General features: G+C 36.6%; 1 protein-coding gene across 1 annotated transcript in view; it reads right to left on the bottom strand.

Moving 5' to 3' along the window:
• The window catches only part of Ilk (integrin linked kinase), a 123,867-nt gene that overhangs the window by 76,842 nt on the left and 31,699 nt on the right, over positions 1-15,326 (bottom strand). The gene's annotated exons all lie outside the window — the stretch shown is intronic.

The raw sequence follows: 15,326 nt of genomic DNA on the forward strand, positions 1-15,326 counted from the left end.
CTGTCAACATTTTCATACAGATTATCAAAATCTGCATTAGATGGGGGGGGGGAGAGTACATTCTACAACAGAGTATGTTGCTTCTAGATCTAGATTGTAAAATGAATAGGATAATTTTAAATATGCCTTTCACCCAAGTACATCAAATGAAATGTATTCAGCTTCTTACAGTTTATATTACAAATGTAAACACCTCATGGTTAAGTATCAAAACATTAGCTTAGTATAGTATTGTACAGTCAAGTATAGTCAATTAATCAATTAAATTTATTAATTTTCACTGTTAATTAATTACATCATACCTAAACGGAAATCATGCCCCAGACTAGAGCAGAAAAGCAATGTGCACAAAGTAGCAGGAGTGCTATGGCTCGGAGAAAAACCGAAGGGGGCAATTCACCATTGAATCATAGCCTAAAAAAATGTGCAACTTGTGAAATGTTTGCATACCTTTCTGGAACAGGAAATGATCTAGCCAAGGAGAATGTCTTTGTATGTGCTAGGTGCAGAGAGTGAAGAAATTAGGAATTCAGAATTTCAATTTGCAGCATGTACAAAAAGATAGAAGGGGAGGAGGGGGTGATGCTGTTAGTTAAGAAACACAAAATCTAAGGAAGTGCCTCCAGTTGACATGGGTGGAAGTGCAGTGTTGACTCAGTTTGGTGTGACATAAACTGGGAGAGCAGAGTTGAGAGTAGGATACAATGTTGGATACAGAGTTGAATACAATGAACAACTGTACAAAGAAGTGGGCCAGTAAATCAGAGTGTCTTATAATGGGGGATTTTAACTTCCCAGATACTGACTGGAACTTGTGGGTTGTTCACTCGCACACTAGCAAGGCTTTTGTGGATTTATTGGACAACTGTTTTCTGCAGCAGCATGTTAGAGAGGCAACCAGAGGGAGTAACACTCTTGATCTGATTATCAGCAGTGATTATTCATGCATTAAGAATTTACAAATAAAGGAACCACTAGGTGGCAGTGATCACAGTGTATTGATGTGGGATTTACTTAAATTTACTAAAAAGGTTTACTAAAAAGGATTTATTAAAAAAGTACTGAAGGCTATAACAGCTACAAATTGATCTGTAATAGTGCTACAGAAAAGGTTAGGCTGGCAAAGGCAAATTATGAGAAATCGCTGGTTAAAAGAGCAAAGAGTGGGGGGGGGGGAGAATAAGAAATTCTTCATATATATAAATGCAGAGAAGAGAACAAACCAGATTGGACCGTTATGTAATGGATGTAAGATAGTATTAGATACACCAGTTGAAGTTGCAGATGAATTCATCGGTAACTTTGCATCGATATTTACAGAAGAAAAACACTTTACGTCAATGAAAAATTATGGGAGTGAAGTTGAAAAATTGTAATTAATGATGTTGAAATTTCACATGTTTTAATGAAAAAAAACTTTCGAGCCTGCATGCCAGTAAGGCTCCTGGGGTCGATGGCATATACCATATAATCTTAAGGGAGGCGGCAAGTGAGTGCATTGAACCATTGAGGCTAATTATGCGAGCATCACTGGACTGTGGAGTGATTCCGTTGGATTGGAAAAGTGTCAATGTATCTCCAATACATAAGGGTAGTTCTAAGAAGGAAGTGGGAAATTACTGGCCGGTTAGTCTAACTTCAGTAGTAGGGAAAATTATGCAGACCATGATCAAAGTTGGAATTCAGGATCATTTAGATACAAATGGAATTCTGAAGGATTCAGCATGGTTTTGTAAAGGGAAAAATCATGTTTAACTAATCTGGTTAGCTATTTTGACAGGGTCACTCAAGAGCTGGACTCTGGGAATAATTTTGACATCATTTGGATTTCAGCAAAGCATTTGACTCAGTCCCACATGAGCGGCTTGAATCAGTCCCACATATAAGCTGGAACAGGTTGGAATCGCAGGGAAAATATTTAGAGGGATAGCTGGATGGCTTCAGGGCAGGAGGTAGAGGCTTGTAATAAATGGTTATTCCTCAGATTGGGTTGATGTAAGATGTAGGGTTCCCCAAGGATCAGTATTAGGACCACTGTTGCTTTTGATTTTCACAAATGACATCGACAAAGGGATGGAGGGTGTGATGTTTAAATTTGCAGATGATGTAAAGATTGCTAGAGTAGTTAATGATCATCGCCAAGCAGTCAGGTCTTCTTCAGACTGACCTAGATAGACTTCAGGGATGGCCAGAAAAATGGCAGCTAAGATTTAATCCAACAAAGTGTAAGGTATTGCACCTGAGGAACAGTAACCTCAAAATAACTTATACTTGGCGGAGTTGAACTAAAGCCGGTAGTGGAGGAAAGAGACTTGGGTGTTCCGATCAGGGCTCCCACTCCTGGGTTTTTCCACCCAGATCTGGGTTTTTTGATTGTCATCTGGGTTGATAGGTTTTTTTCACAAAAATATCTCATTATCTGGGTTTTTTCGATAATTTTTAATTTTAAGTCAAAATTTATTTTTATTTCTTGTAAATACAATAAAATTTAATACATTTAATAACAGTTTACAATTTTCTTAATTTTATATTCTAACAATACTGATCATAATTTGTAATATCTCAAGTGCTTGTACAAAATACTACAAATGTAAAAGGATTTCAAAGTTTTCGCAGGGTTCTACACTATGAAATTACGCTTACACGTTCATACATGTAAGCATACATGTTCGTGTTACTAACATGTATGCGCAGCCTATTGAGCAGGTGGTCTTTACTGCACAGTCTTTCGTGATCGTTCGTGGTATTATTGCATTATTTGGTGTGATTTTTACATTTATGCGTGTACTACATACAGTGATATAATAAATTGAAATTGTAGTGACTATTTCTATTTTATGTTAATGGATTAGTGATTTATTTTTTTTATTTTATAGAACATTTTAAATAAGATAACTGCTAATTAGCCATACCCACAAATTGCCCACAATGTCGGAAACTTGTTCCCCACAGAGAAAGATGAGTAAACGGTGGTATAATCAAAATTTTAGAAATGAATGGTTAGAAGATCCGGAATTAAAGGATTGGTTGAAAGAAGACAGTAATGAAAAAGGTGCGTCTTACTGTATTTGTTGTGAAATGAAATTAAAGAATGCCAATAAATCGATGTTACTAGCGCATAAAAATACAGTTAAACATAAAACAAGTGCAAATATTGCTAAGACAAGTTCAACGTTAGACATTCTTCACAAAACTTAAACCTACGGAGAATGAAGAAGTAGCAAAGGCAGAGTTAACAATTGCTGCACTCATTTCCGAGCATAATATTCCATTTGCGCTATGTGATCACCTTATAGAAGCATGTAAGAAAGCATTTGATGATAGCAATATTACAAAACAAGTTCAGATCAAGGCGACTAAGGTCACTTATCTTATACAAGATGGCATAGCCTATCATGAAAAAATATACATTTCTAACATATGCAGAAACAAGTTTTCAATGATAATAGATGAAAGTACAGATGTATCTTTATCGCAAGTTCTAGCTGTCGTTGTTAGATATTTTGATATTCAAAAACTTGATGTTGTAGATGTGTTACTTCACACTGTTTGTGTCGAAAATTGTACTTCAGAAGGGCTTTATCAAGCTGTAAAAGATCTTTTCATAGAAAAAAACATTCAAATAAGTAATCTCGTTGGCTTTGGAAGTGATAATTGTGCCACTATGATGGGTACTAAGAGTGGGTTCCAGTCATTGCTAAAAAAGGATGTACCATCAGTATTTATAATGGGATGTGTTTGCCATTCTTTTGCATTATGTGCTAGTCATTCAGTCAAGGTACTACCATCATATCTAGAAATATTTATAAAAGATATCTCTTGTTATTTTTCCCATAGTAGTAAAAGATTAAACGAGTTCAAAATGATTCAAGATGTTGTAGATACTGCTAAGCATAAAATCCCCAAATTAGCACAAACACGTTGGTTATCCCGTGGCAATGTAATAAAAATTATTATTGAGCAGTGGGATGCGTTAGTTCTTTATTTTCAGTCTCAATCAAAAATTGACAAAATCGATGGTGCAGGGAATATTTACAATACTATGATCACCAAAGGAACTTAGCATATGTTGTTGTTTTTAGGATATGTACTGGAGAAAATAAACTGCCTGAATATTGAATTTCAATCCGAGCATTTCAGATTGCACTTACTTCATTCAATGGTTTCAATTGACTATAAAAATATTCTTAGTTTTTTCATAAAAGAAGAAGTCATTACTTCGTGCAAGCTGGTTGAAATTGATCCAAGCAATGCAATATATCATAAGCCTCTGAATAAAATATATTTGGGAGGCCATTGTATGGCCTTATTAAATTCAACACCACTTGGTGACAGTGAAAGCAGGTTTAAAAATGATTGTTTAAAATTTCTTGTTGAACTTTTTATGTAAATCCGAAAAAGATTTCCTCTAAATGATGATGGGATTATTGCCAGTCTCAATGTTCTTGACCCAGCAATGATACATGATCGTGCCAATTCGCCATCCTCAATTTTCCATTTAGCAATGCAGTTCCCTCACCTTGTTTCTGAAGACAAACTAGATTTAGATGATGAATGGAGATCATTTCATTTAAATCAAGATTTAGATTTCTCTTACAAAACCATCCCTGAGTTTTGGTATCTGTTACGTAATGAAAAATATTGCTTTAATAATTCCAAATATGAGATTTTATCTAACTTTATGACCAGTCTGACTATTTTACCTCACTCTTCGGCAAGCGTAGAAAGAATCTTCTCCGAAGTAAACCATATAAAAACAAAAGCCACAAACTCCCTTAAACCAGAAACTCTGAAAAATCGACTAATGGCAAAACAGGCAATAAATAGATCTAATCAAAATTCCTATACATGGAAACCTAAATCAGAATTGGTAAAAGAAGTCATACAAGGAACTTGTCATAAAAGATACGAAGAACGTTTGAAAAAAATGAAAGAACTTCAAAAAATAAATGTGGAGGGAATTGAATGGGAAGAAAATTCTGATTACAATTAAATAAAAGATATTTTTGCATGGTAAGTTTTATCTTATTTGTGTTGCTATAATATATGGTGAAAACTAGGTTTTTTTTTGGGTTTATTTAAGTTGCAATCTAAGTTTTTTTTAAATTTGTGAGTGGGAGCCCTGGTTCCGATACAGTCAGATTTTAAGTTCTCTGAGCATTGTAGATAGGTTGCAAGGAAGGCCCATGGTGTCCTATAGATGATGTATCGAACAACTGCTATTAGAGATAAGGACATCATAATCCCATTGTATAAGACTATTGTCAGACCACACTTGGAATACTGTGTTCAAGTATGGAGACCACACCTAAAGAAAGACATTGTGCTTATTGAAAGGGTCCAGAGACAGGTAACTTGCCTAGTGAGATCGGCAAAAGGGCGTCTATATGAGGAAAGACTTCGAATATGTGGGTTGCAGAGCTTGGAAACTAGGCACCTTAGAGGCTTGACTGAGGTGTTTAAAGCTCTGAGAGGCATAAGCAAAATGAATGAATTTTCACGGTTATAAATGATCTAGAACTAGGGGCCATAATTTCAAGTTAAGGGGGAAGATGTTTAGACTGGATTGCTGGAAGTTTTATTTTAGCCAGCGAGTTACAAATTACTAGAATAAGTTACCTACATGGGTGGTAGCGGCTGACAGTTTGGGGAAATTCAAAGGTCAGCTGGATTATTACCCATGGGAGGAGGAGGGAAATACTTAAGTTGTCCATTTCCTTCTCCCTTATTTATTAACTATTATTTATTTTTTTTTTAATTTCTTCTTCTTATTATTATTATTTTTATTTATTTATTATGTTTTGTTTTTTTTGGCTGGTGCAGCATAAGCCATAGGCTTCCTTGCACCATGTGGCCATTGCTAATATTAATATTAAAGATGTAATTACCATCAGGGGTAAAGGGAAGGGTTTTTGTTAAGGTGACTACAGTGGTCTCAGACTTAAAATTCTATACAGTGGGACCAACTGACGATATTACCAACAGCAAATTCTAAATGGGAAGCATTCAAGGAAATAATCTTGGAGGCTACAAGGCTTTTTGTTCCAACTAAGAAATACTGTCCTAGATTTAGGCCCAAATGGATGTCAAATGAACTAATGAGACTGGTGGAAGAAAAGAAAAATGCATGGGATGCTTATAAATTATCAGGCGACACAGAAACCTATGGTAGATATAAGCTAGTCTGTAATCAAATTACAATGGAGGTTAGGCAAGTGAAGGCTGATTATGAGAAATCCTTAGCAAAGGATGCAAAGAAAAACAGCAAAGACTTCTTTGCTTATGTAAGGTCTAGAAGGAAGGGGATGAATCAGGTTGGTCCACTTGATATCGATGGTTCGATTGTTTTGGATTCTGCTCAGGTAGCTGACAAACTGAATGAGTATTTTGCATCTACATTCACACATGAGGAATTCTGTAGGGAAGTGGAGACCAGGAACTTATCAAACTCTAACAGGGAGTTAAATGATTTTGTAATAACTGAGAGCAAAGTGGAGGAGAAATTGTTGAAGTTAAACAAAAGGAAGGCCCCTGGGGTGGATGGGATCTATCCAGTTATATTAAAGGAGGTAGCAAAGGAGAGTAACATACCAACTGTGCAGTTCTACACTCAGGGTAGTGGAGAATGAAAAAGACCTGGAGATAATTGTGCAGTCATATATTAAGTTTTCTGAGCAGTGCAGACAGGCTGCAAGAGGTCTTGTCAATGATATACAGGAATTTTGCTAGTAGGGAAAGGGAGGTGATTATCCCTTTGTATAAGGCTAGTAGAGAAAGGGACGTGATTATCCCTTTGTATAAGGCTAGTAGAGAAAGGGAGGTGATTATCCCTTTGTATAAGGCGATAGTCAGTCAACACCTTGAACACTGCATACAGGTCTGAAGATCTCATTTTAGGAAATGACGCTGAGCTAGTAGAAAAAGTACATTGAAGGGCAACGAGATTAGCGAGTGGAACAAAGGGTTGCTGTTACCAAGATAGGTTTAAGTTCTGCAAATTGCAGCAACTGGAAACTAGGCACCTGCAGGGTGACCTGATTAAGGCCTTGAATGGTTTGAGCAAGCTCAATCGTGATGGGATTCTTCCTCTTGCTCAGATTCCACACTTGAGAGGGCAAAAATTCAAATTGAGGAAAGACAGTTGTAGAATAGATGTGTAAATTTGCCTTTAGCCGGGGGGGGGGGGTCGATTGCTGGAACATGCTTCCATCTGTCGCTGTGGAAGTTGACAGCTTAAATAAATTCAAGGCTGAACAAGACAAACTTTTGGAGTGAATGGATGCATGAAATAGGAAGGATTTTTTTTTTTTTGGCTGATGCTATATAAGCTTGCTTTCTTGCATCATATGCCTCTACTAATGCTAAGTATTCGTTAAGGAGAAATTACTACACATTGTGATACTCACCAAGCATCTGCTGGTAACAATACAATATTTATCTTGGAATACAACTAAATAAAACAAGATTACTGGGATGAATTAAAAAACAAAATAAGCTAGAACTACAGAATTGAAACTCAAAACCTCATACTATCTTATTTATCAGACACATTTGCAAATGCATAAAACAACTATTACATTAACACCATGTTTGTTTCTCTAGAGGTAGCAACTCAACTCCCAATGAACAGACTTTCAGGAAATTTTGTATTTGAGTCTTTGAGAAATATTTGTCAAGCCAGCCCAAATTTCATTAAATGAGGCCAATAAAAATTCAGCAATTTTTTTTTTCATGATATCAAGTTATCTATATACAGCAAAACCTCTATAAGTGACCACCTCCTCAATGAGACCAGTTTTAGGTAAGCGTCCTATGTATTAAAAGTGTATTCTCTAAGATTGCCACCTCCTTGACTCAACTGCAACCATTAATCCTGTTGTTTGGTGGCAATGTATTACACAGATTTTTAAGAATCTGCAATTCTCTAAAATAGCCATTGTCTTACATTAACCAGGACCATTAATCCAGTGTTGTTTTTCGGGCAGTGTTTTTCACAAATTTCTATGAATCTGGAATTTCTAAAGTGACTGTATAAATATTGCCAAATATGTATTTCATTCATTTATTTCTGATTCCATCTTCAAATACAGATGGCAGAAAAAAGCAAAATGAAAATTTTATATTTAGAAAAGTGAGTAAAAATTATAGATGCAGCAAAGGGCTTATTGCAAAGATGGTTGGCAGAAAAGAATAACTGTGGTAAAACACAAAAAAAAAATTAACAAAAAAAAAAAAAAAAAAAACGAGTTACCACTTGCCTGGTTTGATGGTGCTCATGCTAGAGAAATTCCAGTAAATGATCCAATACTACAAGAAAAAGTTTTGAACTTTGCAAAAGCTTTAAAAAAAAAAGCCATTTTCTCTTAGCAATACATGGATTAGTAAATTTTTTAACAGAAATAATACTGTTTTGTCTGAGTGGTGAAGTGCATCTGTGAATGAAAATGATGTGGAACAATGCATTTTGTGTTTCCCATTTTTAACACAACAATATGGACCCAAAGGCATCTTCAATGTAGATGAAATTGGCCTCTTTTATCGTTCTTTACTGAGCAAATTTTTAGTGTTTAAAGGCTCTAATTCTTTTTGGTTATAAAAAATAATAACAAAGCGTGACAATTTTACTGTGTGTAAATTCTTCAGGATAAAAAGAACAACCACTGACAATTAATACTGCACTGAGACCAAGATGCTTTAAAAACACACGAATATGGTATCCATGAATGTTGTGGTATACCAATAAAAAAAAAAAAAAAAAAAAGCATGGATGAAAAGTGCTTTTTTTTTTTTTTCTTTTTGAACAAAATTTGAATTCATAATTTGAACAAAAAAAAATGAGAAAAGAAAATAGAAAGATCTTACTATTATTAGAAATGCTCCACATCATCCAAAAAATTTTAATTTAAGTAATGTTAGTTTATTATTTCTTCCAGCTAACACATCACGTTTGTCAATAACCGGACCAAGGTATCATTCAATCATTTAAATTGTTCTACCACCAAGGTCTTTCATCAACTGTAGTAGTAGAAAATATGGACACAGCATGAAATGTTGAAGAATTATTAATTAAAAAAAAAAAATTTCAATAGCAGACAATGTTGAATAAATAAAATTGGACTGGAAGAGTGTTAGTGAAAATACTATACAAAAGTGTTTCAATAAAGGTAGAATTAACTGTGATACTGACATGGAGGTCGATGTTAGAAGCGATTTTATAGAAGTACAAAAAAGAAATTGTTCAACTTGGACAGCAGATAAATGTAAACCTCAATATGGAATTTGAAGGAGATTCAGTCGCATGGGAAAATAATGGTGAAAACTGGCAGTGGGAAGAACAGCTTTATGATTCTGTTGGAACACTGATAACAATGCCAATTTATGTAACAATATGAATACAAATGTTGAAGAAGTTAAAATTCCAACAAAAGAAAGGTTAGATGATATTGTTTTAGGACTTAAAAAATTTATCTTGTGATTTAGGTAATAATAAAATGTTACAATTATTAAATGATTTTGAAACTATTTTAGAAAGGGAAATAATTCTATAAAAAACAAAATCATCCAGACAAACATGTTACCTAAATATTTCAAAAAATAAAAATATGTTTTATACTATTTGTTTAGTTTTAAGATTTTTACAATTAAGTTTTAAGAATTTTTTTAATATCATTTTGAGACAAAGTGAAGGGGCTCAAAAATGATTCTATTTTTATTCAAAGTAATCACCACCTGATTGAATGCACTTATTACACTGTTCTAAAAGTTTCTGAAAAGAGATGATGTTCAGTTTGACAGTTAAGTTTTTCTTTATGTCCTCAACGTCCTGAAATCTCTTTCCCTGAGGGTAATTTTCATCTTGGGAAAGAAAAAGAAGTTTATTGGTGCTAGTTCAAGACAGTAGGGTGGATGGTTCATCTGTACAGTGCCATGTTCTGTCAGAAATGTCTTCACAACAAATGCAGAATGTACAGGGGCATTGTCAAGCAACAAGAACTAGCAAATTGTGGCCACAAGGGAAATGCACTTCAACAGTCTTTGAAGCACTTGAACATAGAAAGCAGCATTGACTCCCTTCCCTTCAGGTACAAATTCCTTATGAATCACAGCTTTTTTGTCAAAAAAAAACAATCAGCATTGTCTTGATCCTGGACTTCTGTAAACAAAACTTTTTGGGCCTTGGTGATGATTTTGAAGCCCACTGTATGCTATGACGCTTCGTCTCTGGATCGTACTGAAACACCCAACACTCATCTGTCAGTGACAATACCGTGGAGGAAATTAGGATTGTCTTGACAAGTTTGAACAAAGTCTTCAAGTGATGACACTCTTCGTGGCTTCTGCTCATCTGTGAGGCTATGCAGTACAAATTTTGTAGAGACCTTCCTTTTCCCTAAATCTTCTTGAAGAATCTGATGAACTGTCTCCTTATTCATATCCAACTCATCAGCCACTATTCTGAGGGTCAAACAACGATCTCTTGCCACAAATTCCCACACTTGTGCAACTCTGTCCTCATTCTGAGAGGCTAACAGATGCCCATTTCTTGGATCATCATGAAATTCCTCACGTCTGTCTTTGAGCTGCTTATACCATTCAACCACACTGGTAAGACTTAACATTTGATCACTACAAACAGATTTTTAATATTTCATATGTTCTGTTGCACATTTTCCCAGTTTAAAAGAAACTTTGTTCGTTACTTCATTACAAAATTTTGACTGGGAACTTTAATGATACTAACAAAACTGATTGTTATTTTCAACTTGTCAGCTTATTGGATAATCTCTGTATCACCATCTGTTGAAGGAAATTTGAACTACAACATAGCATTTCCATTTATTTTCAAATTCATTGAACATGACTGCAACAGCATCAGTTCGCAAACTTGACAACACCTCATATGATGTAAAACTTATTGTTTGTATTGGTCACAATAATTGCTGTGATTTTGATATCATTTCATTCCTGCTAAAATGATCCTATAAAACTTCTTTAACAACTGACTCCATTATTTTAGTACACAAAGTAAAGAAGCTCAAAATGATTTTTTTTATTGAAAGTAATCACCACCTGACTGAATGCACTTATTACATTATTCTGAAAGTTTCTGAAAAGAGTCAGTGAAAGAATCCAAAAAGATGATGTTCAGTTTGGCAGTTAAGCTTTTCTTTATGTCCTCAACATCCTGAAATTTCCTTCCTTGAGAGTAGTTTTCATCTTGGGAAAGAGGAAGAAGTCCACTGGTGCTAGATTAGGATAGTAGGGTGGATGGTTGATCTGTACAGTGCCATGTTTTGTCAGAAACATCTTTTCAACAAATGCAGAATGGACAGGGGCATTGTTGAGTAACAATAACTGGCTCTGGAACAAAATTCAAGTTTACAGGTCTATAATTGCTCATGTTGCCCTTCAACCCCCCCCCCTTTGTGAATAAGAGAGCCATTTGCACACTTCCAAGGATGCTCTCATACTTACACCGAAGAGCCAAAACATTATGACCAGCGAATCATTATGCTAATCGAAGCAACTACAGGTGAACTATGGCACGTGTGCAGGTCAGGACACGGTATAAAAAACACCTCATACTGAGCTCCGCTAATCAGTGTTACCCTTGTTCTTCATATGGGAAAGGCCGTGGACTAAAGTGAGTTTGACAAAGGCCAGATGACTGGGTCAGAGCATTTCTGAAATAGCACGGCTGGTGGGATGCTCACAGACAGCACCTACCGAAAGTGGTCCAAGGAGGGAAAACACACGCGAACCGCTGGTGAGGTGTTGGACAACCACGGTCTCATCGATGCTCGAGGTGAGCAAAGGCTTTTCCGGATGGTACATGGCAACAGAAGGGTAACTGTGGTGCAACTCGCTGGTAATTGGAATGCTGGTGACTAGAGTAATGTGTCACAGTACATCGAACCCTGCTGAAAATGGGGTTGCATAGCTGCAGGCTGATCCAAGTACCCATGCTACCCACGGTTCACCAGCGACAGTGCCTACGATGGGCATGCGAGAATCGAAACTGGACCTTGAGTGATTGGAAGAAGATCGTCTGGTCCAATGAATCATGTTTCCTGTTGCGCCATGTGGATGGCTGGTACGTGTGCATCATTTACCTGGGGAAGTGATTGTGCCTGGATGCACCGTGGGATGAAAACAAGCTGGTGGCGGCGGTATCATGCTTTGGGCAATGTTCTGCTGGGATACCCTGGGTCCAGTCATCCATGTGCCGGGCACTCTGATGTCTACGACCTACCTAAACATCATTGCTGACCAGGTACACCCTTTTATGGAAACAGTCTTCCCCTCTGGTGGTGCCGTCTTTCAGCAGGATAATGAACCATGCCACACCACCCAGATTGTTTGAGGAACATGAGAAAAACTTTCAGGTATTGCCCTGGCCTCCAAATTCCCCAGACATCAATCCCATCGAGCAGCTGTGGTTTGTGTTGAAATAGCAACTCCAATCTGCAGCATCTCAACCACAGACTTACAGGAGTTAAAGGAGCTGCTGGTTACGTATTGATACCAGATACTACAAGACACATTTAGAAGCCTTGTAGCATCCATGCCTCACTGGGTATGAGCTGTTTTGGCTGCACGTGGAGGACCAACATCATATTAGGTAGGTAGTCATAATGTTTTGGCTCATCGGTATATAGCCAAAGGTTTCCTTACTTCTTTTGCTGCTTCTTTTAATATAACTGGATAGATCTCATTAGTCCCGTGTGCCTTGTTTACTTTTAGCTTCAGCAATTTCTCTTCCTTCTCAGTTATAACAAAATCATTTAGTTCCTAGTTATAACTTGGTATTTCCATCCCTAAAAGTTATTCATACATGAATGTATAAGAAAAATATGTATATAGTTTGTCAGCCATCTGAACAGGGTCATCAATATTTATGACAATCATATCCAGTGGGCCAACACTGTTCATCCTTTTCCTTCTAGTGTTAAGATAAGCACAGAATTCTTTGCTACTTTCTTTGCATTCTTACCCAAGGACTTCTCATAATCTACCTTAGCTTTCCTAACTCCCCCCTCCCTTTAGTGATCTGATTGCAGGCATGTTTCCATGGCAAGTTTAGATGTTGCCTGCTAATTTATAATCATCTTATGCATTTGTCTTCTCTGCCACTAGTCTTATCAGTTCATCGGACATCCATTTAGGTCTAAACATTGTACAATCTTTGTTGGTATAAAAAGTTTACTAACTTATATGAGAACTTCACTGAATGGCTTCCATTTAGAATTTTTTTGTCAGCACTGTCATCAGCTGTTCTCGCTTAAGGGAATTAAAAATTGTCCATGCTGATGGGACCAGCTTGTATGTTTTGAAAATAATGAAAATAAGGGAAAATAATGGAGTCACTGGTTAAAGAGGTGATACAGGATCACATAGACAAGACAACAGCAGCAATAGTTCAGACACAGCACGGGCTTGTTAAGAGGAAGTCTTGTCTGACCAATTTGACTGGATACTATGATGTGGTCACAAAGGAACTGGATACTAACAATAATTTTAGCATCCAGTGATATCATATACTTGGATTTCAGGAAAGCTTTTGATACTGTTGCATATAGAAGAATGCTGTACAAATTGGAGTGGTATGGCTTTAGGGGAAAGTTACTGCAATAGATAAAGGGATGGTTGAGTGGGATATGGCAGAGAGTGGTAATAAATGAACACTGCTCTACGTGGACTAATGTTATTAGCGGAGTCCCCGAGGATTCGATGCTGGGACCATTTCAATGATATCGATGAAGGTATATCAGGCTTAATGTCCAAGTTTGCAGATGATACAAAGGTTGGCAGTGTTGTTAATGACACTAAAGACAGTATGCTACTGCAACAGGATCTAGAAAAGTTAGGCAGATCGGCTGAGAAGTGGCAACTGAAGTTTAACATTGACAAATGCAAAGTACTGTATATGGGTAGCAGTAATCCAAGAGAAATGTATCAACTCTGGTATGTGGAGGTGGAGAATGAAAAAGACCTAGGGGAAATTGTGCAGTCAGATATGAAGTTCTATGAGCAGTGCAGATGGGCTGCCAGAGCAGGTCATGGAGTTTTGTCAATGATATATAGGAATTTTGCTAGCACAGACAAGGAGGTGATTATCCCTTTGCATAAGGCAATGGTCAGGCCACACCTTGAGTACTGTATACAGGTTTGGAGGCCTCATTTTAAGAAGGATGTAGAGTTGCTAGAACGAGTACAGAGAAGGGCAACAAGATTGGTGAGAGGAACAAAGGGGTTCACTTTTGAAGAACGTCTTAAGTTCTGCAAATTGCAGCATCTGGAGACTAGGCACTTGTGAGGTGATCTAATTGAGGTGTACAAGGCTTTCAATGGTTTAAGCAGGCTCAATGCTGACGGGATACTTCAGCTTTCTCAGACTAAGAACCTGAGGGGGGCATTGATTCAAATTGAGGAAAGAGAGTTGTAGAATAGATGTGCGGAAGTTTACCTGTAGCCAGCGGGTAGTTGAATGTTGGAACAGACTTCCATCTGTTGTTGTGGAAGTTGACAGCTTAAATAAAGGCTGAAATGGACAAACATTTGCAGTGACCAGATGGGTGAAATGGGAAGGGTTTTTTTTTTCTTTTTTGGCTGATGCTGTATAAGCTTGCTTTCTTGTATCATATGCCTCAACTAATGCTAATACCTCAAGGTACAAAGGCTTAGGCCCCTAACTAAACTGGTCTTGATGTTGGAGGAATGTTTTGAAACACTCCCTGATTTTATATAGTCTATAACTCTCAAAATCTGCTGCTGAAGGCCATGGCACTTCAGCTTTATGGCAATCTTCAATGCTCCCCCTTCCACACCACTTTCTTACTTTTCAATTCTATTTCAATATTTTAGTTTTCTACAATTTGGCCTATATTTCTAAAACAGGCACTAATATTCAATAAATTATTTTTACTTTGAAATCCACACAATGAAGTTTTCTAACTTTTACATTGCTCATATCATGTGACTTGAATGTATATTTGACTTGCTTACCACACATTTTTTCACTGTCTTACACAAAGGATTTTTACAGACCTGTGCTGAAAGCCATTTAAATTTGCACTAGAGCAGTAATACCTATCTTCAACAGGCATATGACAATTCAGAATTTGAACAAAATTTTGGATTACATTGCTAGAGAAATGCAAAATGAGTAATGGTGATGTGATTAAAGCAGGATTTCTTTCTTCAAGTGTATCAATACTCTTTTAAAAATTTTTGAACCAGAATAGGTTCTCTAGCCTCCATGCCATAAATCAATTAATTTTAGTCATTACCATTTGGCTTAACTATATTATAATATTATATTATAT

This window comes from Mastigoproctus giganteus, chromosome 2 (genome assembly GCF_048544385.1).
Source record: "Mastigoproctus giganteus isolate SK-2022 chromosome 2, ASM4854438v1, whole genome shotgun sequence".
NCBI classification, from domain to species: Eukaryota; Metazoa; Arthropoda; class Arachnida; order Uropygi; family Thelyphonidae; genus Mastigoproctus; species Mastigoproctus giganteus.